Genomic DNA, 22,461 nt, shown 5'->3' on the forward strand with positions numbered 1-22,461 from the left:
ACTTTTCTGCAAGGAAATAAAATAGACAAACTCCAAACCTGCATTTCTTTCAGATCTGCTTTATAAAACTACCTGGGTCAAACTATTGGACCTACACTAATGGTCATGGAATTTTATGTCAGTATTGTAAGCACAGTGGTAGCAGCAGGGGCTCCGTCTTACAAGACAAAGTGTTATCTCTGCCTGCGGAGTCCTACCTGGAACAGGTGAGCAAGTGTATCAAGAGCTAAGAGTCTGCTACCAGAATAGATCTAATTTTCTTTCTCCTGTGAACTGGGAGAGAAGGAAAGAGAACAACTTGAGTCACAGTGTTTTTGCTTTTCTGCACACTCATTTAAGGGCTTAGGGCTTCAGTGTCTGTGCTGTGCATAGTTATTAATAGCAAAAGTGATACCATGGTAAGCTCCAGAAAATCTGAAAAAATTTTTACTTTGGATCTTTTCCATCACCCTGTCTTATATCAAAAGAATACCTATTTTAGCAGCCACTTTTAACTTCAACTTTTAAAATTCTGGAGTGAAATAGAGAGTTATCCTGGGTACAAAACTCATATTAACTTTTATTTGAAACTTCACGCATCTTCTTTTTTTTGTTTGTTTTGTCTATTTTTTTCTCACAGTACAAATAGAGCTGTTAATAATGCTTGACACTACTGTCACTGAACAGAGGTAGTAGTTTTTCACTATAAGCCTACCTTCCATGTCTTATCCTAAGAAACCCTTAGAAATCATTCTTTCTTCTTTAAAATTTGCATGCAAGATCTGTAGTCAGAGGTTAGCTTTTGACCAAGTTTTATAACATTTAAGTCAGTTTTCTAATTTGCTTTTTAATGAAAGGTGATAGCGAAATGGTGACATAATGATGGATGCCTGCACTATGGAGTGTCAGGGCTTTTCAGTTGCCTGTCTTTCTGCCAGCAATTGGACATGCTGTGATCATAAGTGCCAAGGAGCTAAAACAAAATGACATTTCTATTTCCTAGTACTGCCAAAACTGAAGTTTGGATACTCAGAAAACACAGATGACCATTGTCTTCCTTAAAAGTCGTTTTATTCCAGTAACTAGCTTTCTGATACCTTTCATTTGAAAATGCAGCAAAATGGAGCCCGATAAACTTAGGCAAATGAAAACCAATTCCATTTTCCTACCACAGGCTATAGAAAGAAAATATGGTGTTGTTTTACACCAGGAGGTGCTGATTTCTTATGGTCCTAGAATGAAAGGCACTCAGAGTCTGTCAAGGTATCACTTAAAATCCCATTTTTTTGGTATTAACACTATAAAGGAAAAGAGGATCATGTAGATAATCTTATATTCCTTCAGATGCTGTGAATCCCTAGATGCCCAGCATCAAACAGGTCTCCAACCAGGGCATAACACACTGTGTGGATCCTATCCATGGAAAGTTTACTCATTTTTTGGCCATTTGAGATCTTACACAACTATCTTAAAAGAAAACAATTGCATTAATAATTTCTACTGTCAGAAAAAAAGGATGTTCACATGAGGTCATCTTGCTGCACTTTTTAGAGCCAGGTCATGCAGGTGTTGTAATTGCTGAGCTGTGTATGAGCTGTGCACAGGCTCTGCTGTGACAATGAGGTGACCCTGCAGCCAAGGGGTACATGCAGCAAATCAGTCTGAAGGCCAGGCTCTACATGCATGATAGCACAGCATAGACCTGCATCCAGTCAGGATAACTCCTGTTTGGATCACTAATTCTGTGGGTTACAATGCTCTTCCAGGCAGGATTGCCCCAGGGATGCACTTGTACTCTCAAACACCAAGGGCTCCAAAAGGCTGGTTGGTAACTCTAAGTTTGCGCTGCTTTTTGTAACTATGACATAGAATCATAGAATCGTTTGTGTTGGAAGGGATCTTAAAGATAATGTAGTCCCCAACACAGGCAATTCCCTTTTGGAAGTGGGTTGTGCTCAGTGTTTCAGCTACCTCAGATTACTCCTCGTGTACGGATTAGGTTCTTGTCATTGGACTACTTCTTTTTGTAGCATTTAGTAATGCCAAGCCAAATGCAACTCTGCCTAGACAAAATATACAAGTTAGGACTATCTCCCATAGGTTGGCATCATCTGTGATGTCACAGCAGGAGAATTACACCGGACCTATCCTTAACAATAGATATATTCCTACCCCCTAAAAAAACAACAGTAATTTTGCTAGTTTTTGTGTGATGTTCACAAATGAAAGATACCCATGTGTTATGATTCATAAACTGTTTAAAAAGTCCTCTATGATGCTACACTTTCTTGCCTTTTACACATCTCCCTCTGATGACATCAATACTTACTCTGGAACTTATGTCTGAATTTCTGGAACTGAATCACAGCAACACACAGAATTAAAAGCTTTTAGGAATTTGCCTATTATGCGTTGCTGGAGAACTATCTGTCTTTCAGTGGCTCAATTACTGCTTTTTTTACTCTAGAAGTTCCTCAAAGAGTTTGTGCTACACAGCCCAACTAGGGACTCAGTAGATGATCTACTTAGTCGTCCTAGGATGGCATTATAATTATGTATCAACTCATGGTTCTTGGACTTGTACTTGGACAAGTACATGCTGGTATGTGAATGCAGTGATCTTAAAAGCTGTATTTGGGGTCACAGCCTCAGCTGCCCAGAATTAGGACTATGTGGTGGTCTGCAATACGAAATAGAATGGGAACAGAACACAGCAATATGAAGTGCCTGTCAACTTGGGGGAATAGGAAGCAAAAGCTTACACAGGACTGAAAGACAGGGTAATAAGAAGCTGTTGGAAATGTCATTAAGGAACTCATGCCTGGAGTGTACTCAGCCAACATAGTTGTAGCCATAAAAATTTCTTCAAGGGGTGGAGTAGTCCAAGGATACTAAAGTTAACTTCATTCACTATAAAATACCTTGGAAGCTGTAACTTCTGCCTGGTTCCAAGGGAAAAAGGACAAGTGATTCCTTTGTTACATATAATAATATGAGGTTTGATTTCCAGTGGCTGGCAGTGATGATGCTCAGATACAGAGGAAGGTACTGAGATCTCAGCTATGGCCAATACCAGTGTCTAGGCTCTATTTACATTTGATCATTTCTGATGCTTCACTATCAGTGACAAATCTGAAAGTATTCTAAAATTTGAAACCATTTCTTTATATTTTAGTTGTTCATGAGTCTTTAAAGAACACAGAGTTACATCCGTATCAAGCATGAGTAGAAAAGATAAAACATTGCTTCTGTTGAAGTAAATGAAGAATTTTCCAGTGAAAGCACTTCACAATTAAGGTCTGTAAAATTCTTTTCAGTATTTAAATGTGTTGAATACCTGTTATCCTGAGACATTGTCACACTTGGCAGTGGTACTTGAATTTCACTCAAATTCTCTAGCAGTTCACTTATGTGAGGCGAAACATAATGTAGAGGGTTTGATTTATGGAGGTTGATAGAGTGAGGTTACACTTTAAGTTATTCCTTGGATTAAGAGTATCTACAAGGCCTGAGACATATGCAGTTATGGTTATTGTCAGCAAAATTATCTTTCAACAACATCAAAGAAAGTAAAAACATTGCTCAATCTGAGTGTTAGAGAGGGAAAAAATTATAATTCATTTGTAGCTCTCTACTCTGACATCATACAAGTCCCAGTGCCATTATGGAAATACTAAGAATTTCAGGCCAGGGATTATGGTAACATGCTTTGAAATTTATTCAGACTCAAAGGTCTGAAAATGGTAGTACCTCATCTGGAAATTTGATCTGATCAAAAGCTGGTCAAAGAATCCCAGATTAAGACAGGGTGATAACATATGCATACTTGGTTATGGAGGAAGAAGAACACATAGATATATCATAATTCTAGGTATATTTATTGCTGCATAGAAAGTATAAAGGGTATGCTGCTTTATATTTCAGCTAAGCCTTCAAAATAGCAGCTATGTTGACTTATGTAATACACAAATCTGCTGGGCAGGTGGTTTTGGTGAATGTAATCCAGAAATGAAACACTGAAATGGTGCAGATGTAACTCAAAACAAATTCCTTTGAAAATGTGAGTAAATAGTCATGGAATTAATTCAAAATATTTAGTTAGTTCTAGCCACTGTTCCTACCATTGAAGTTTACAATTACTTCAAAACATGAGTAGTAAGATAATAATGTTGCTAATGCGGTGAAGTTTTGTTCTGTACATTAACCTAGGAGGAATTTAATTTGCTCTCAATGAATTCAGCTTCACTTACTGCTAAACAAGCAGAAAATGTGTAGCTTAGTTATAATATCCCAGTTGTGCCTGTTAATTGATAAACATCTGCCCCGAAAGATACTAGTTTTCAGACAAATTGCATACTTGCTTGATATCCTTGTATTGAATTTCAGTGTGACTGAACTAATGGCATAAATATATGAAAAGCATGTGAAATAACAGTGTTATATCTTCAAAATGTGGCTCGTGTTCTGCTTCAGTATGAAGCAAATAGTGGTTTTATAACATCTCTGTAAGGCTTGAGTGATCAAGGGGTAAGGCACTGTCAGAAATAAACCAGTGGAGTGTCTTGTAAGTATGAATGTACAGAGTTCATCCCAGGGAGGTTTAGTTAGAGATGTGTAACTGCCCTTTGACTGAAAGGGATTTTCATTGTACAGGACAAACCAGAAATTTTTAGTAGAGTAAAACAGAACTTTGCATTTCAGTAAACAGAGACAGGATAGTTTTACCAGTTGCTCTATGTACATTCTACCTTCCCCTGGGTACCTCTGCACTATCAGTGTGACCAGAGCCTTGACACTGAAATAGATCCATGGTGAAGAACGTGGGTATGACACTAACATGGCACTAAGTGACCTATTCCTGAGAAGGTCACCTTGTCTTTAATGCCTGTTTTATAGCACTCCGTATGATGATGTGTTATATGATAAGGCTGCTAACATGATGATGGGATGTTAAGACATGTTAAACCAAAACCGTTAGTATCTCATAGGAATAACACATCTGCCAGGCTTGGAGACTATATTTCTTCAATCAATTGACAAAGATTTTTTCCAAATTATCACTTACAGACAGATTTACTGATGTTAATACTCTTAGATTTGATTTTTTACTGGTGCATAATTTAAACTGTACTTTTGCCTCAGATCCAGTCAAGGTTAATTTGTATTTGTAAATCTTAATGCAAGAAACAAAGTGTATCTGTCCATCTGTGAAATGCCCATTATGTATTTTCTACTCTGTTCTAGCAGCAGAAACACTTAGCTGTCTGAAGTGACTTCAAATAGAATGTCTTTGTGATAATATTGTGTATCACAGCTGTAGGTTACCTAAATAGACATTATATCCATTACTGTTCTTTTACATTGTTCAATAGAGCTATTATGTTCCATCAAAAGTAGGAAAACGTATATTATAAGTAGCAAGAAAACCAGCAGGTTGATAATTGCTCTATACTCACTAATGTGAATTACTAGGTGGCTCATCTATAATTGTAATTAACACCTCCTGCCTCAGCTTTGCAATTAACCGATGTTGCTACAAATTTTTGTTATATATTTAATCTTTATGTTGTTTCTCTGGCCTGCTCATGTATTGAATTTATCAGTAAACCTACAAACTATAAACGGAGCTGCCATGGCAGCTACTCATTAGTCACATGAGGCCCTTGTGCAGAGGCTGGCTGCATCTCCAAGGAATTCACAGTCAACATGCTCCATTCTGGTTTAGTAAATGTTCCTGCTGTGTATCCTTTCACATTTGCTGAATCTCTTCTACCTTAATTTGAATTCATGTTGTGAGCTTTCTGTGCCTGTAGTCACTTTACAAACTTTTCTTCTAGATAGTGTGTTTTTGGGAAGTCCCAAACAGAGTGAGTAAGAAATTCTGGGGCAAAACCAGTTTCCACTAGAAAGGTTTTGAGGGGAGAGATCCCAAAAGCCCTGGTTAGGCTGAGTAAGGTACAACCTGTCACCATGCCAGCTGCCAGGCTCAGGAGCTGCCCAACTCTGTTGGAACCCCCAGTCTGGGTGGTCACCAAATCTCTCTCTCTCTGCTTCCCACTCCTCTGGCGTGGGGCTCTAGGAACACAGGGCTGTCCTGCTCCCACAGCCTGCCAGCTGTCTGGGAGCCCCCTGCTCCAGAGGGACTGCCAGATGCCAATCTTTGGCAGGTGGGCAGCTCTCCTGCCTTGGCAGGCAGGCAGACACATTGACTCCAGGGCTGCCCAGCTCTCCTGCTCCTGTGCCCTGCAAGCTTCCCTGCCAGATGGGCAGGCAGGAGGCAGGCTCCCTGCATGGCCACCTCCCTAGGCAATCTGAGAACCTGGGATCTAGAGGAGAACATTTGATTTTGAAAGAAAATATACATGGGGAAATAAACATGTGGAGAGCAGGAGGATGAATTTTCAGGGTGTTGCTGGAGCTGCTGGCTCTCTGGCATGCAGGCAGTGCCTCTCTTAGCAAGTTCTCTGATTCCTCTCTGGGCTTGCCCACAGATGCAAAGCAGTGCCTGGACTGAGCCACCACAGCCTCGCTCACTGTAGGCTTTCTCTCACTTTCACTTCAGAGAAGCCCTACAGCGTTTTTGGTTCTTCACGCTGTGGAAAAAATTAACTGTACTCAAAGTTGTGCATAATATTGAGGGAACTTTTACCTCCTGTCCCAAAAACCTGAATGCCTTTTCGGCTCAAAATTCTGTTTTCATAAAGCAAGCAAAAGTATGAAAGACTCTTCCTTGACCCTGACATCATGAAAGAGGCCTTCTGGACACCCTTCCTGCATAGTTTGGACAGAGGAAATAAAGGAGCATGGATGGAGTTCAATCCAGTTCTTTTCAGCTTGGAGATAAGAGTTTTTGACACTAGGTGGTACTACAGACAAAGGCCAATATTTGCAATCTTTGACAGTAAGGAATCGGCAGCACTAACCCTGGCATCTAATTTGGTGGCCTGATTATTGGCTTCCACATCTCATATTATTACTGAGATAAATATATTCTATTAGATGCGTTTCTGGAGCGTTGTCCTATGTGACTTCTAGCTCCCTGCAAAATTTGTCTCTGTTATCAGTTAGGATTTTATCAGTCAGATAATCTTGCAAAAATCCATGAAATTATTTAATATAACTTAGGGGTAAATCTAACACCAGATATCACTTGTCAATACAAAAAGGCACATATAATATTTTGAACCTTCTGTATTCAATTTTGAAAATATATTTCTCATGAGCAACATGAAATATTTTGCTGTTTCAGGTGTTCCCTCAACACTTTTCACTGTATAATATGTTTTATGGCTTTATTTAGAGCATGGGAATCCATCTATGAAGGGTATTTCTGAGTATATTCTCCTTCCACTCTCAGGTAGATCAGCATGCTATTTCCTTGAATTTTCACTCCTGTTTCTCAATTTCTGCATTTTTTCCCTTTCCATTTCTCTGCAGCTACCTCTGCCTCAGTCACTGCTAGATCAATGTTCTCTACTCCTTCTTGTAATGTGCTGTGCTTGTTTAGGAATGCAGTCTTTCATTTGTTACCCAATATTGTAGAAGCAATTAGCTGGGATTTTTGTTAACAGGTAAAGTAGAAGTGAAACTTTGTATGGTGAAATACATTTGATGCCAGAAGCAAGGAACTCTAGCCTTAAAAAAAAATCTATAATTATTTTTTGAACTTTATTTTATACTTTTTTCTGTAGTATCCTGGCTTTTAACAATTCAGTTTTTTACTGTCTTTATTACTGCAGAAGTTCAGATCAATGTGTACTAGCTATCTCTTCACAGGCATCTCAATGAACTGCCTGCTGGTCCCATGTGATTTAAATCACCCTTAAAAATACTTTACGTATAAGACAAAACAAAAGTGGTTACAACAATACAAGACAGCTGTTCTTTTTCTGAAGAATATATCAGCTGCACTAAAACTACACTATTACATGTAGCAAATCTGTCATCTACCGTGGATTTAATGGTGAGGAGATTGATTTTTAAATAAATAAAAGTATTGGCAAGCAACTGAAGAGCAGAGAGTGCACTTTTGTACACTGTAAATAAATACCAACAAGAGAACTACTTTGTTCAAATAATGTAAAAAAATAAGAAAGAACAATAAAAATTATTCTTTTTTCCTGAACTGATAAGTTTCTCAGATGTAGCTTTGCTTGGTTGTATATATACAAGCATATACACTTTGTTAACAGTTATCTTGTACTGAGGTAAAATAGAAATGAATGCAGTTTGATTTTTTTTAATTACCTTTGTATTACATAAGTATTTTCAACAGTACATATGAAAAAAAGATAAATAGAAGTGGACATGACATTAAAAATATTACTTCAGTGCACAACTATGTGCTCCACCATGACTTAGAATCATAGAATCATAGAATCGATTGGGTTGGAAAAGACCTCCGAGATCATCGAGTCCAACCCTTGGTCCAAGGGTTGTGTTTATCTTAAGAATGCAAATCATCAATATTATATCTAAATGAGTTAGAAAAATATTTATTCCAGCTTTTAAAAATGAAGGGGAGGTGGAGCTAGCTGAGGTCACACTTCAGAAAAATAGGCTGAAGGTTTGAATTCTTTCCTGTCCAGAAAGGGCATGTGAGACTGCAAGATGAGGTATAGCTTGAGCTGGTGAGGTTTGTGTGAATCCCAAGCATATGTAGCAGGCCTAAATATTACTGGTCATAGACTGGAATTACTCAGTGATAAGATTGACCCATTAAGGTTCATTTTGATTCATCATTTTCAGATGAAACGTAAGCTCACAAATACTTAGCAATAAATTGTAACTTTACAACTTTTCCAGGTTGCTATGCATTGCATGAAGAGAAGCTCTTGTGGCAGCTGATGGAAGCATTATCTGGAATCAAATGCAATGTTCCTGAAGGAAAGAACAGAGCAGTGGCAGCTGCCACAACCCTTCACAGCCAGCACTATGCTCTGTGGGCTGACGAGGTAGGGCAGGTGGAACCACAGTGTCACTCCTTTGCTCGGAGTGTCCAAGCATTTCTGCTGTTTTTGAGCTCTCTGGGTTTTATTTGCTGAGGGCATAGACTATGTTCATTTTTGTCCAGATGCTAGGATTTGGGGGACAGAAACGCATAGCCATGTAGGAAAATCCTTGATATGCTCCTCTTATAGCTACTGAGGTCATCCTGATCGTACCTTGATTAGTTTTACTGCATAAATGGTTAATGTATGCTTTTATATGTATTGTACCCATTTTCCCTTTTCATTTTATTTAAAAAGAGATTAAATGTCTCCTAAATACATGTAGTAATAAAATGTAGTATCTGGAAAAAGAGTCAAAAGAGATATTAAAACAATTTAACTTTAACAGAAGATTATAAATCAAGTCAATATTGCAGGAGGGCAGTAGTCTAATTGCATGACAAAATACCTACCCAAAATTAATCCAAAACTGTAGTGCTAAACTCTGCTTTTATAGGCAGAAAGCACATTGCAAACTCATAACATCAGCTGTCTTCTCTGTGTGCTTCCTGTTCCTGAACAGGTTCTGCACAAGGACATGGCTGAGGAGGGCAGCCCTGCCAGGCTGGGGCTCCAGCAAGGCCAGTGCTCTTGGTGCCACAGTGTGGGCACATCAGTTCATTAGAGACTATCAGACTAACACCCAAACTGTTTCTCTAAAGCTTGGCATGGATATGACTTGGATTATTAGTACATTCTAACAAAAAATTGGTAAAATATTCGGAGTAATAATGTCCTTGTTGTGGGCACTACTGCTGGAGTTTCCAATATTTGGATTGTGATCATTCCTCTTCCTCTTTGAGAGATGTGGGGAAGACCCTATGCTGCTGGGGGTATAACTGGAGGAGGCACATCTTGAGGAAACTTCTGAACAAAGCTTGGTCCATCTGCCAAACAGAAACTTAGAGACTGTATTTTGGAGAGCCTTTGAATTTCTTCATATCTTGGCTACTGTGCTGCTGTGGGCTCCTCCCTTTCCGTTCTGATTATTTTGCAAAGTGATGAAGAGGGAATCATGGAAGATAAGGGACTCAGAGCTGGGACCCCAAGTGAATGCCTTATCAGGCTCTTCACACATGGCAGTAGGGTGGTTAGTTTTTGTTAGTTTTGGCTTCCACCAAATGGTATACAGATTTCATATGCTTATTCTTTATGGGGCAATGAGCTGTGTCTGCTGAATGCCCACTTCTGGTATTACCTATTAAGAAATGCTGTGGTGATGCACTTTTTTCAAAGTAAAGCTGAAATGTTAACAATAACATACTATTTACATATAAAATAACTGGAATGAATCTGAATAGCTTTTATAAAGAGGACAGATACACCTGGATGGATAAATCAAGTTTCCTTTGTCATCTTTCAATGTCAACCTTATTTCCTTTTCTCCATTCTATTTTCCTTTAACAGTACAAAATTGTGATATCTCTCTACATAAAAAAAATGAATTTTCTGGGCTTATTATTAAGGGCCTTCCCCCCCAACTTATTGTTTCCTTGGAAGTTATAAATATGTTGCAGAAGATGGCAGGCGTGCAAATCCATCAGTATATCCTTCAGATATTATGAACGTTTATGCTGGAGCCAGGCATCATGGCACTGCACTCTGCAAAGTGAAAACTCTGAGCTTCAAATGCACTTAGGGAGCTGACTCCACTGGTTTCAAGAACTGAAATATTTTAGAGACACTGAGTTTTAGGAAACTAACTCTCATTGACTTTCAATTAGGATCTTCAGAGTTAAATCTTGCAAAATGCTGAGTATTCCTAAAATTCAGTGAGTCGCCACAGCTTTCCCTAAAAACAATTGGATTTGAGGCTGTCCAAACTTTAGAAAACTGCGCAGCACTTTGCCAGGTCAAGCTTTTAAAAATGTTTCTGTCAGGTTGCTATAATCGGTTCAAAAATTCATGGCCACTTTTGGAAATGCTTGCAGATCCTGAGTGTGCAGCTTCAGTATGAGATATTAAAAGTGGTTCAGTAAGAGGAAGATTTTGTAATGGACAGCCAGACATAATCACTTTATTATGAGGCTCTCCTAACAGCTCGGAGAAAGCTTTGTTGTTCTGCAACCATTTATTCACATTTAAAAAGTGATCATTCTGTCTCTCTTAGAGAACTAAACCTTCCACTATATGAATAGTGCTTTCAGTGTTAGAGAGTATTGACTCCACATACCATGATACGCCATGATGTCAGCCCAGGTGCCAACTGCAGCGTTTGTCACATTTTTGGTATGATAAAGATCCTTATGAAATCTTTTCTATCTGGATGCAAAAAACCCAGTGATTTAAATGAGAAAGTTATTTCATCCTATGAGGAATATTTTCTCTTTTGTCAGGCAAATGATCTCATTTAAAAACAAAAAAAGAACTGAGTCAGTGGGTTCTGAAGAGCCTGACTTTTAGCCTGCTCCCTGAAGTGGACACCAGAGCTGTGCATCAGGCATGAAGGCTCCCTGAGAGGAGCAGGGCAAGGGTTAGGTATGGCAGGACAGGATTATAGGACATGGTGTGCCTAGTAGGTTAGGGTTTCTAGCTCTAAAGGAGCACAAGAAGTATGAGAAACCAAAAGGGTTTAAGTGTCTGAATCCCATTCTCTTCTGGGGATAATTTATTTTTTTTCAGATTCAGGGAAAGAAAAAAAGCAACCTGCAAAGCATATAGATAGATACTCTGTTCCTAAACTACATTTAAGGAGACCCTGAGAATACTTTGTTAATGAATATAAGCAAAGGAATACTTCCTTGTCAGGCATGAGCGTTGTACCAGACTGAATGAAATGCTAATGATGATGTCCAGAAAAATAATTCAGGAAATTTTTAATTAAAATGTGAGGTGCATTGACAGTTTCTTTAGGATTTTGTAGTTTAGTGATTGTGCATCATCATCCACACAGTTTTCAGGATTGCAACTTTTAGTTAATTCTATTATAGACATTTCATCTTTTTTCAAAACATGCCAGCAGGCATCAGACTGTGTTAAACAATCATGGCACAGAATAATCAATTTAAAAGTGTAAAGTTTGCTTAAGCAATGAATAATTTTAAAGGTAAAATTAAGGTGGTTTTATTATTAAATATCTAAAAAAGTATTTTTAATTAATGTTCTAAAGACATATTTTTTAAAAAATTGAAAATTTGGCCCATTATAGATTTCCAAGTTACTATGTCATTCTTGTCAGTTCATTTTTTTTGATTAGAAAAACATTTAAGGGTGGTTTAATCCCAAAATATTACCTGGATATGGATTTACACAGACGAAACTAATGCAACTAGAACAGAAATTGCTATTTTGACAGAAATGTACAAGTAAACCTAACTTAGCAGAGTTTTGTTGTTTTTTCAAAGTTCCTAAAGGAATACAAAATATATTTCCAGCTTCTGCTTCAATTTTCAGTCTAGAGCTTTTGTTTACTGTTGGCTTCTGTAGACCCGAAAAATTCTTAAGTATCTTCAGTATAATTCATATCAGTTCTACTTTCTGGTTTCCTATGACAGCAATTTTTAAACTGCCAATGTTAGTAATTTTTTAATGTATTTGGTTATTCCTTGAATTAGTTTGCAAGTGTTCTTTAATTACTTCTGAATTAATTTGTGATAGATTTCTATATGGCAATTGGTTTGAATTTCTAAACTAAGCATTAAAGAAATTCTAATAGAAATTCTAACTTAGCTTTTGTTGTGAATAACTGGAATGAGTTCACATAATTTTTGGAGCACCAGAGGTTATTCTAAATGTTATAGTTAAGGCCTGTTTGGTTAGGCAATAAACAGTAATTGCACAGTAATACAATAGTAATATTTATAGACAAGTCAAGTATATTTCAGAGGATCTTACTAATATCACTTTAAAATTGCATTACTTTGGGAGGTACTGCCTTAATATCAGGCACATTTTAATAACAGTCTAGTTCAGCTTCTCAATCCCTACTGGGAATCAGACAAGCCCCTTTCTTGTGAATTAGTGTTAATAAGTCTTCAATAGATTCAACTGTGGGATAATTAATGACTCACTTGTTCTTGCCAAAAGAGTTCAAGTGGGCTTCATGCAACATGCTGAGCTATTATCCTCTGGTGGGGTCATGCATCATGTCAGCCAGTTAACAGCAGTGGCTGCAAAACACATTTGGAAATTATATAATCAGAATAACCCAAACGTTTAGACCCTGCTTGTGAAGGTTTCAGTCTTCTGCAGAGGAACAGTTGAAAGATGTGTCACAATATACTTACAGTGATAAGTATACATGAAAATTGTCTCCTTAATTCAGCTTCTTTTTCTGCAAAGTACAGTGATTTATGATCATGCTGGTTACTTTTTTATATTTATAATCACCATACAAGCATCTACAAACATTTGGCACATGCATGACTTTGCTAATTCCTACCTAACTGGTGAAGCAGGTGGGAAAACCCTTCTGCTATTTATTGCAGTATCATTTCCCCTTATGTAGGTGTGGCTTTCCTGGACCAGGAAAGAGCTGTAAGGGGAGACAGTAAAACTGCTCCCATTTAGTCTTTTTTTGTTATGGTGTATTTGGATGAAGAATCTGCATGGCCATCTAGTTCCCCCCCTTTCTCCTTCCATTCGGTTGCTGACAGCATTTGTTACTGTTAATTAGTACTGGTATCACACTAACACTGAGAGAGTCTACCTAGCAATCAAGGCCTCTGAGTGAGATGTTATGTATACACAAAATAAAAACATGTTCTCTGCTCAGATAATCATGTAGACTGTGTTAACAAATGTACCTGCAATTTCAAAGGAAGTTCTTTGTAAGGGCAGTAGTGTTATGCCCTGGAGATTGATTCACTTGACACCACCTGTATTTGTCTCCATCAATGGGTTCCTTCTCTATCCATTAAGCTCTTCCTGCACGAAAATCTCTTATCGACGCTTGACGTATGCCGTTATTAGAGAGTTGGTGCAATTGCTGTTCCTCCTCTTGGCTGGGCTGCCATTACCTTTTCCGAGACCTATTTCTGTCTTTTGGGCTTTTTCTTCTCTCAGGCTACTCCTAGCTGCTACTTTTCTTCTGATCCTCTTCACCCTCTCTGTCTCTCCTTGAACAACTGCCTTTTCTGCATAGCTCCCGTATTTCTCTTTTTGTACTTTCCCTCAGATTTTAGCGGTTTGTGCTTCCATTCTTTAGAATCCCTCAGCTGGGATTTCTTTTAGGGAATAATAAAGCCCATGCTTTAATTCCTTTACACATACTATATTAACAACAAGTCACGAGTGGTTTTGTAAAGAGCAGGTTCAAACGTATGCACAGAAGTAGCTTTAAGTTTTCGATCTACCTCTTTCATAATCTTTTTCTGGCAATATTTTACTTATCTACAATTTTAGGAAAAGCTTCTTTTTCCCTGTCTGCTCCCCTTTTGTCTCCTGAATTTTCTTGAGGGACAAAAAAAAAAAAAAAAGAAAGAAAACTGCATTTTTGCCAGCTATTTATGAACAATCTAGGCTGAAGTATATCATATCAAAAATATGTTACCCCCAAAGACTTTCTTCCCAAGCGCTGTAGGCCCAAATCTGTGACAAACTCACTGATTTTCTCAACAGTGTGTTCTCTTACGCATCTTTTGAGCTGAACAGAAGACTACATTTAGTGAATTCTTCCTGACCTGTTGTTGGCAAGCTGCAGGTTCCATGCAAACAAGGCTGCATTTGCACCTGTTTAGGGCAGTGACTGAAAATGTTTAAATAGCTGTTCAGATTACTCACTGTCTTAAGTGTAGTGAGAAATAAAAAAAAATATGTGCATTTACTGAACAGCTCTGTAACAAAGCTCACAGAATAGTCTGCCAGCTGAAGAGCAATTTAACTAGAAGGCTGCTGCCAGCTACATCAAATACATGCTTTTCTTTTAAACTGCTGAGATCAATAATTGTACATCTGATGGCAGAATGGAATCAGTGTCCTGAGCTGAGCCTGTCCCGTTCATTTTATCTCACTGAACCTCATCCCTGACTCATCAGCAGAGCTTGACTTCCCTTGTTGGATTGCCAGTTGTGGCAATTTTCTAGCATATGTGTTGTAATCAGTATCCACAGAAGGTGAGGGTGACATATCAAGCACAATTGATTTAAACCAAGATTTGAGTGAAAGTCTTTGATGGAAAAAGTGTCTTGTATTAAAACACTTATCTACGCAAATATTTCAATGTAAACCATTTACAAAACAGTGTTGATCACTAACTGCTCATCTAGGAGCAGAAATATTAAGTAAACACTTTTCAGAGGTGCAAGAGACTATGAGGTGTCTCATGTATCACACTCTTTCATTTACTTTGCACTGGAGATACTGTGCAATTGTTGATGAATTTTATTTTGGTAATATCATTGGGATTATGCCTCTATTTAACATAACACATGATGAAGCAGAATAAATTCATCCTTCATCCTTGTTATGAATCTTCCCTCTGTCTCTTCAAGCATACTATCAGTGTAAAACAGACATCTCTTAACTGTGCTTTTTTTCCTCTATGCTCATCATGCAGTGCTATAGTAACTAATGGACAGGCCATTTAGATTAGATAGAAGAAAGGAAGTTACTTGAATCATATGATATCATAATGCTTCCAGTTGTTATATGTTCAGTAGATGTAAAAGTGATTGAAAGCACAGAGGGATGGCAATTACTGGGTTTCCTTTATACTCAGTGCAAAGAAATGTCTGCTTTTGTATGTCATTTGACCTAGATATAGATATGCAAAATAAATAATGAGAATTATATTCTGAAGAGTTTACTTCTTTCCATTGGCTATAAAGAGACATTAATGAAACAGTGCAGACTTAAATAATACTTAGCTAATGCTAATACTGATAGTAATAAATATTTTTGAAAGTGGAATTCTGTTATCTAAACTTAGGTACTGAATGTCATCTCAAGTCCAAGACATCCCGTTTCCAGTTGCTTGTAAAGAAAGATACAGAGGTTTCTAATAGGTTCCATGTCATTCTTGCTAATTCCATGTAGGTGGCTTAGATATCCTGGAAGATCTCAAATAACTTGAGATACCCTTGTTTAGATACTTTGATTACTTAATTCTCATCTAAAATGAAGTTGATGAATTATACCTACAATGTTTAAAATTGTCTTTAGGCTTTAAAAAAAAAGTCAGAAATACTTTTAGCTTTGAAAAAAATGGTAGTGCATTCTGTCTCTCAGATTTAACTAATGGAACTCCATTACATAATGAATGCAACTGTTTAGGGGCTGATTTCATTATCACAGTGCAATACCATTGAAGTTGGTTTAGCTACAGTGGTAGAGGCTGAAGTCAGAATCAGAAAATATTTACAACTTCAGAGATAAAATGAAAATTCCTTTCTCTGAGGTTACAGAAATTTATGACTTACTATTTGTGAGTACAGAGTAATGGTCCATGAAATTGTTTACATTTAAAAAAAACCCCAAAAAACCTGTACTGTCACTACTATTCTCATAAAACCTCTTAATTGATCAAGTATATTTAAAGATGTGATTTTATTGCTGTCATTCCATATCATTATTTACACTATATAACCAAGTTTTCAAACTATGAAAAGCATTTTTTGTTTCATTAATCATAGACCCTCAAACATAGACGTGTGTTATAGATTGTCTACGTATAATCTATAGCCTTTATGAAAGAAAATATTGCTCCTCCAGAATGAAGTTACTGGCAGATTTTTAGTGTACTTACAAGATTTGGGGTTTATGTAATTTTTTTAAAGTCTTCAGATGACTAATTAACCCAAGCTCAAGGTTTTACTTTTAGACTAAGTAGCATTTGTGTACAGGAATGTAAAATGGATGTAGATTTTTCTTTGCATTTTTCTGAACTTTTCCTTTTGAAAAAATGACAAGAAAGATAACTTAAAGGAAGTCAGTAGAAAAGAAATAAGCCTAATCAAGACAATTACAAATTTTGAAAGTTCTGATAGAAGTATCTATAAATTAAATGTTGGCATGAGGACCATCTTTCTATTTGCAAGAAGAACAGAAACAGTAGTTGAAATAAGTTTTGTATTTTGATTTTTTGTGTGGATATGCAACAAAAGCACGTGATTTTTTTTTTAGGATTTTTTTGGCTATATCACCTTCAGTGTAAGATAGAAGGAAAAGCAGCGTAAGAGAGAGTTCTTATATTCAATTGCCCATAGGTGTTACATATTTGTCCCTATTTAATTTAGAAGATTTGCACTATGGATTGTTCCTTGAAAATCAGAAATTTATGTTAATAAATATTAATCAATTAATATCCGATATAATTAATTTTCTATAGATGTTCATATTTTAAAGACTCACATGCACACAGAATCATATAGGTTGGAAAAGACGTGGAAATTTAATTAGTCCCATCAGTCTTGAAAACCTCCAAAACCAGAGTTAGCACAACTCCTCTGGTCAACTTGCCCCACTGTTTGGCTGCCATCAAAACTCCTCTTTCCCTACTAGCTAACTGAATGTCCCACCCGCAACAGGGGAATAGGTTCCAGCCAGCAGGCATTCAGGCTCTACCTACCTTTTAGCAGGTGTGCGTGTGTGGCATTGGATTTAAGAATCAAGGCAAACATTTATTTACATTGTGCTGAAGTATTTCAATAAAATTCGTATATTATTGAATGTTTTGGGGTTTGTTTATGCTGGCCTAACAGAGCAAGAGAAATTCAAAGGAATGTATTTGAAATCTATAGCAATATAAAATCTTTTCTTTTCACAGTTTTCAAATAGAAATCAAGAAGGAAATGTCCCTTCCCTTTCTGGTATATGGTCTTTATTTCTCATATCTGGCTGTACAATGTTTATACCAGCTACTCATTATGGATTCTGTCTCACCATTCCAAGTTGTCTCCATACATTTTACCAGGTTGTGGCTGCCAGCGTAAGCTAATAAACTCATTTTTGAAGTTGATTTTTGATAATATAATGAGATAATGAGCACTAACAGGAGATGTGATTATGGTAATTTCTTAGCCACTGATCCTGAAAATTTAAATTATTTTTCTAACCTACTTCTTCAATATGCTCTTTTTATCCTATATTTACCTTTAGATACATCACATTCCTCTTCAAGAACACATTTAAGGTGGGTTTCTTCTGAACAAATGTAGATACCTATAGTACTTTGTGAATTAGTCACCTGAAGCTCCCTTTATAGTCATTGCAGAGAAATAGACCTCCCCAGGGTGTGATGTGTCATCCTACACTACACATTGGAAACAGATCAGACGAATGACTCCCTCAACGTGCCTGTTGCTCTGCATCAATTACATGGGAAGACCAGAGTGAGAAGCTCAGATGTAAATGCCCACACTGCAACTATTTGAACTTATGAAAAATAAATTCTACCCCAAAGTCAGCTGCTAAGTTTATTATTAGAATTTGTTTTTAAAAAAGTATTTTTAATACAATGTAAATGTTCTTTATTTTTTATTTGTGCCCCTACGTGTAGTGAAATGAAATTTTGACATTTGGATAAATCATTCTCTAATTCTGAAGCATCCTTTTTTAATATTACTGCTTTGAGTCAGGTTGAACACTCTATTTGTGCATTACTCTTGCTTCATATGGTATCAACATATGCATGTATTAGTCCTGTTTCTCCAAGCAATGATTTAGGACAGAATTGTATAAATATTTTGAGACCAAATTTTCTAGTGCCTTTTCAGAATACATAATAATAATAATAATGATAAAACATAAAAATTATAATATTGATTTATAATGATAAATTTTAATAGATATGAACATTCGTGCTGTAAAATAAACATTGATTAGGCTACTACTTAAATTTTTTATTTTATTCTGTTGCCAAATATATGATTCTGGAATCTGTTCTTACTTATATGTGCTGAAAAGGACAGAATAAAACTTGGTTAGGTCACCTTCAAGATCTTCTGACAAGATATATATACTTTTGACAGCTCATGAAATCCTGCACTTCCATTTGTTAATAGTAACCATATCTGTAGGAACATGCAAGTAATTTATTTCAAGAGACAACTCATTCCATCTGAGTTCTGATGCTTGTTGCTCTGGATGTTAAGGTGCAGACATTTTTTGACCTAGGTAAAATCGTTTTCATTATGTTTCTTCACCTGAACTGGAAAACACATTCCCTCTAAATTCCATCTTAGTTTGTGAGCCCTGCAATTTATGACTTATAAAAGCACATCTCACTCTTTGGGATCAGTCTTTTGTGCAGCCATCAGCTTTGTTTTATAGATATTTATATAATTTGTATTTGTTTCTATATTCTTTTAGAGAAGACACTAATTTGCTTGATTATTTTATTTAACTTCAGTTCACACTCAAAATTTGCTTTATATACCTAGTTTTTATGAGGTGTTGATGTTAAAGCTTTTGGGGCAATTTATAGCAAAACAAAGAAAATAAAATAAACTGGCTGGTGACTTATTTAATGATGATGAGTAACCCAGGCAGTGTTATTATAAATTTGCAATTTTTTTGTTCTTGCTGTATGATATAGTCCCTACTGAGTTCTAATTGCACTGTGTGTTCTGTCCTAATTGTTCCTTCCTCATACTTGTAATTCTTTAGGCACTGACTGCTCATCTGCACTTGTGTAGAACTGCATGCACTGTGCTGAGCAGATCAGTGTGCTCCTTAGGACTAAATGTGATTAGGATCCAGAATCAGATGGAACAGATTGCAAAGTCCTCAATGGGCCTGGTTTGATAGGCACTTGCAAAGCCTTTATATCATGCACTCTCAGTGCATGGGTAGCAGTGCCCACCTCATATGATAGCTTTATGATCAGAGTGCCTATCTCAGGTTAGTGCCTACTAACCTGACCATTGATTTTCTCTTGCTTTGAAGATAGCACTAACTCCACGTCTTGCATACTGGAAGAACTTTTTGTCATTGGATTTTCATCACTGGATGTTTATGACTGGGTTTTTTCCAGTTGCTATTGGGAAAAACAGATTACAAACAAACAACCCAACCCAACCAACCAACAACAACAAAAAAACCCCTAACACCTGAAGGCCCAAACTAAAACCCACAAAAAACCCACTAAGTGAAAGGAAAAAGGGTACAGGGTCTCTCTCTCCCTCCTACCATTCCCTACAGTGATACTGTGCAAAACTGTTTTGCTTTAGCTTCCTTTTGATGGGACTGCCCTCACAGATAGGACAAGCATGAATTCCTCTCACTGCTTTTGTCCATGTGCTGTGTTCTCCATTCACACACACTGCCTGTAAAAGTGAAAAGGTGCTCAATTTTCCATACCATAGGTTCACAGAATCATGTAATGGTTTGGGTTGGAAGGAACCTTAAAGATCATCTTGTTCCAACTCCCCTGCCATTGGCAAGGACACCTTCCACTACATCCGGTTGCCCGGTGCCCCATCCAACGTGTCCTTGAACAATTTCAGGGATAGGGCATCCACAACTTCTCTGGACAACCTTTTCCAGTGCCTCATCATCCTCACAGTAAAGAATTTCTTCCCATTATTTAATGCAAACCAACCCTCTTTTAGTTTAAAGCCATTTCCCATTGTCCTACCACTACATGCCCTTGTAAAAAGCCTCCAGCTTTCTGTTTCATCTGTCTATTTAGTCTTTATTCTTTTCTGACCCTGTCTACAGGCATAAAGAAATAATGAGTACAGATTCACACTATTGACTTTGGGCTATTGTCTCGTGACCATGAGGAATTTGTTTGTGTCAACATAGCTGTATACCAATGGGTACTGAGCAGTAACAAGCTTTACCTATTGCCACCTTAGGCTAACTTTTCTGGTGTTACATATTGTCTGTCTTCATTGTTTTGTTTTCCATTCTATATCTGTAAATGAGACAAATAATTTCCATATCAGTAAAAAAAAAACCTACTGTTTTTCTCATTTTCAGATAGTTGCTGAGACATTGCTTATACTTTCCTGCAGGTTCTTCTTCTCATCTTATTGTATTTACTTATTTCTCCTGGCATATGCATCTCTTCTTTAAACCATACCTTTCAGTCAGTGCCATAATTAGTATTCTGTGCTGCTGAACCACATTTTGTTGCCACTTTGGCAACTCTTTGTACCTTAGCTAGACTATGTTAAAATCTCTGATACCATCATTAGAGTTTTGACCAAATTCTTCCCTCCTGTTCCTTTGTATTCTGCTTGTTGTGGAATGGCTCCATCCCGGGGCTCTGCAGAACAACCATTATATTTTCTTGTCTATATGTGCTGTATCCTAGTTCAATTTTTCACAATCACAATATAATGTTCTTTTGCTTTGCTGATGGCTTCCAGCTCCCTCTCTCTCTTTCCTGATGCTTCAGCTGCAGCCTATGTTTTGTCGCAGTGTTTGGCAGAAATTCAGAACTGAACACCTTAATTTTAAAGTGAATTTGAACAAGATGGAAGTAAAACTAATTATCTCATGGCAAAAGCTTGCAACAGCCCCTTCTGCAACCATGTAATTTAATAGTCCAGTGTTCTCTCTGCACTTAAAGATTTCAATATTATTTTTGAATGTCTTTTAAATAAAGACTAAGTAATGTATACATTCTGATGAGAGAGAGGTTTATCACTTAAAGAATCCTGCTGAAGAGAAACCATTTATATTCTGCTACCAGAGTGATAATGTTTTAGTCACTGACAATGTTAATCCTGTATTACTCAAAGAATGCGATTGTGCTGATGTTAGGAGTATACTTAGTCCAAATGCTTCTTCGCAATTTATTAAGTTACTCCAAATTACTAAATGCCAGTACTGCTTTTCTCTAGATCACTCAGTGTTTTAATTTTAAATGCAATTTTAAATTTAAAAGTTATTGTTGACTTAGTTCTTAAGCTAATCAGTGACACTTTTAGTGACCTTGCCATTGCAGTTATTCTCTCGAGGAGGGCAGGATATCATATCTTTTCCTCATGGAATTTGTCAGTCTCCTATGTTTGTCTTAATGATTTTGGCTGCAAGTTTATTAATACTCGTGTGAACTAGTATTTGACCCTCCCCCCCTCCCCCCCCCGACAAAGTCAATGTTATTAAAATTAGAGTTGAAAGCTTGCATCATTTATTGTGTTACAAAGAAACAGTGGTGATATAACACACTCAAAATTGCAAAGGAAAGAATTAATTAGGAAAATATTGATTCTTCACTAGTTACTGCAGTACAATTTTTCCTTTAAAAAGTTCAAACAGCTGCTGAAGCCTGGCTTTCCTTGTCTCTGGCTAGTACATTCTGTCATCTTGTTGCAACAACAGCTCTTATGCTCCAAACACTTCTCTGTGTGTTTGACTTAATTCTTTTGAATAATTGCTTTGATCACAGTTGGCTTATTCAAACTGATGAGGCCTAAATGCATACAGTGCTTTATACTGTGTTTGCTTCAGAAAGAACCTGGGACATTTGCAAAGGTCACCTCCCTCCTCTTTTCTTCCATCTTTTCTCTTCCTTTCATGTACCTTTAGCTTAGATTCTTAGCTTTTTCCTCTATTCCCTCATGGTCAAACAAACCTTTTGTTTGATAAAGGTGAATCCTTT

The sequence above is a fragment of the Pipra filicauda genome, unplaced genomic scaffold, assembly GCF_003945595.2.
Source record: "Pipra filicauda isolate LSUMZ 115617 unplaced genomic scaffold, ASM394559v2 scaffold200_size1382263_pilon, whole genome shotgun sequence".
Lineage (NCBI taxonomy): Eukaryota > Metazoa > Chordata > Aves > Passeriformes > Pipridae > Pipra > Pipra filicauda.